Source organism: Cyprinodon variegatus, unplaced genomic scaffold (genome assembly GCF_000732505.1).
Source record: "Cyprinodon variegatus isolate N-32 unplaced genomic scaffold, C_variegatus-1.0 Scaffold530, whole genome shotgun sequence".
NCBI lineage: Eukaryota > Metazoa > Chordata > Actinopteri > Cyprinodontiformes > Cyprinodontidae > Cyprinodon > Cyprinodon variegatus.
Genome location: NW_015150983.1, coordinates 542,075 through 545,251, shown reverse-complemented (window position 1 = coordinate 545,251; position 3,177 = coordinate 542,075).

The following is a 3,177-nucleotide window of genomic DNA, read 5'->3' as shown; positions in this document are numbered from 1 at the left end:
TTTCCTTAGTACATTTCCCTATCTTATGGCTTTCCCCATGCATTTCCTTATCTCATGAGAGTGGGAACAAATAGCCAAGAATCAGATTATGTTTTTTGTAGTGAAATTACTTTTACTGATGACTGCTCTAGGAATGGAATCCCCAAAGAAATGTATTGAACACCTTTGACATCTCCAGCTACCATGTCTCAACTTTAACTGTTCAATGGAGACTACTTTAGTCTGCTCCATATGATAACACATGGAGGTGGTCTGGATAATGAAAAGCAAGAACCTATTTCATTACATGACTATTTTGAATAACACACCAACCAGACCTGTGTTTACACTTTTATGCTTCCTCTTCAGTCTTATTATTTGAATTTGAAGTTGCTTTTTCTTAATCTTTTCTTTGTGAACTTGAAAAATAACATTTTATGACTGATTATATTCCCTTTTAGGTGACCATTGTATTTTCTTTTATGCTATTACAATATTCAGATGGTCCTTATGGAGTTGTACAAAGTCAATTAGGCAACAATTAGTAGCTCAGTCAGTAAAACAATTAAATGTGTGGGTGTCTAAAATGGAACTAATTGCAGAGTTTAATTATCACCTAGATAGTATGTTTATCTAATCATCCAAAAAGCTAAACATTTTAAGGGATGTATAAGAAGAGAAATATGCTATAATGGAAATACCATGTACTGATATAATGTGTAAAATTAAGTAAAAGACAAACAAACTCTCCATCTTACCCACTGAGTTATTCTATTGTAAAAAAATTGTTCTAAAGAATTATTTGAAAAATTCTCTTATTGTGAAAATGCTATACAATAGCAACTAAGCAAATAAAAGAACAACTAAAATATGTTTTGAAATGAATAAGTTAAGTTTCACATGTTGCAGGGGCTACAGTGTTGTAAGCATAAATAATTGCACGACCAGATCTTTGCCTTCTTCCAACAACCTTAGCTCAGCAACCTCTTTGTAGACTTAGAAAACACTGTATTGTCCTTTTACACCAAGTGCATACACAACTAAATTTCATTGATTACAGCTTACAACTGTGAAATTAACATTACCATTTATAAAGTGCAGCAATGATGATCATGACCACATTGTAGGAGAAAAGGAGAACCAGGCAGTAAGCAGGAAAAGGGCATTAATATTAAAAGTTTTAGTGCAATGCAACATAAATATGGTGCAAAATGCAGTATAACATTGAGCTGTCTCTTATTTAAAAGAATTATAAAAGTTTCAGCCATGTTGGTGGTGCACAATAATGTTGAGAGTGTAATGCGGAGTCCAGTTTATAGTTTCAACAGTTCAACAGTCTGATGGCAGTGGGGAAAAAGCTGTTGCAGAACCTGCTGTACTGCTTCAAATGCTGTAAAGCCTCTTTCCAGAGGGCAGTAGGGGAAACAGTCCTTGGCGGGGGTGTGAGTGGTCACTGATAATGTTATGGGTTTGGGGACATGCAGCGCTAGAATGAAATGTCTTTAATGCCTGCAAGAGGGGCCCAGATGATCTTCTCTGCTGTCTTCACCACTCTTTTCATGTTCTTCCAGTCTGAGGCACTGCAGCCTCCACACCACACAGTGAGACAGCTGGTCAGAACGCCCTCTATGGTGCTTCTGTAGAAGGTGGTGAGGATGGGCAGGTGGGCTCTCCTCATCCTCCGCAGGAATTACAAGTGCTTCTATGACCTGTTGATGAGGAGTGGAGTGTGGTTAGGCCGGTTCTTGCTGAAGTCAACAATGATCTCCTTCATCTTCTCCCCGTTCAGAATCAGGCTGTTGTCCCTATACCAGCCCACCAGCTGCTCCACTTCCTCTCTGTAGTCCTGGTCGTTGTCATCTCTGATGAGGCCCACTCACGTAGTGTCGGCTGCAAACTTCATGATATGATCAGTGGTGAACCTGGGGACGTTAGCAATACAAAGCAACAGTTGGGGGAGAGGGTAGCCCTACTCTACTTGAAAATAATATGACAATAACACTGCATCTTTTTTAACCAAACAGATGCTCCTGCATCTTCCTCAACTTTTCTTTTTTGTTCACAAAGGTTGAGTTTTTGTACACCTTTAAAGATCAAACCATTTAGGGATGTGGAATCTTCAAATGAACCCTCAGTAGCTTTGAAAAGTGTAGCTTTTTTGACTTAGCTTCCTTTTTATACCAACAGAGTAGAGCAGTATCTGTCTAGTTAAAAAAACATTATCAGTTCCCTTATGTTATTATAAAACACACCTTGACTCTCATAAAGAGGTGTTATGGAGTTTTCTACTGATACTGCCACTTGTGGCCAAAATATACACCACTCTTGTGCTCATTCTCGTAGCTTGTGCTCATACTTAACAAGTTTTTATGGTTGTTGTTTTGTCCACCTTAAATTGAGCTGCCATTAGTGTTTAAATAGAGCTGGAAACAGGTTGCTTCTAAGTATCCACAAAATCCTTCCGGATTATAACACTATAATTGTTTGCTAGGTTGGAACAATTTAACATGGAATTCCCTGAGCTCTTGAAAGGGACCCCTTCGTTCACAAGTATTTGTAAAAACAGTTTGTATGCCAATGTGTTTGATTGTATACACCTGCAGCCATGAAAGCGATTAGAAACACCTGATTCCAATAATTTGGATAGGTGAGCAAATACTTTTAGCAGTAAAGTGTTCTTGAACTGCTTCATATGAGATTGACATTGAGCCAAGATTCAGCTTAGTCCTTTTTCCAAATAAGAACTAGGCCCCAGATTTAATTGATCTGAATCTTCTCCTTGTGGTCTTAACTTTGCTAATTGTTTAATCGTACATTGAAGGTCGTTGTTCAAACAACGTCTGCGCACAAAGAAAAGATCAGTCATAACATGCATGCACCAATAACACTGCTTTCTATGGTTATGCCTTCGCATTCTATTTATGAACAGTAGAAACAGGTTTGGTGCCCAGAAGGAGCCCTAGAGGAGGCCAACCCTTACTTGAAACTGTTGGGAGCTGGAGAAGTTCCACCTTTCTCCAGCAGAGTCCGCCGTGGATCCTTCTGAGTGAGCCTTCTGCACAGCTGCAGCCCATCAGATCATCAGAGGATCCACTACTTAAGCTGTCTTCAGACCTTGCCTCAACGCCGCAGTGTTGATCCAGTTGGTCAGCGCCTAAGTCTAGACTTTCAGTGAATCTTTGTTGCTTCTTGATTCCA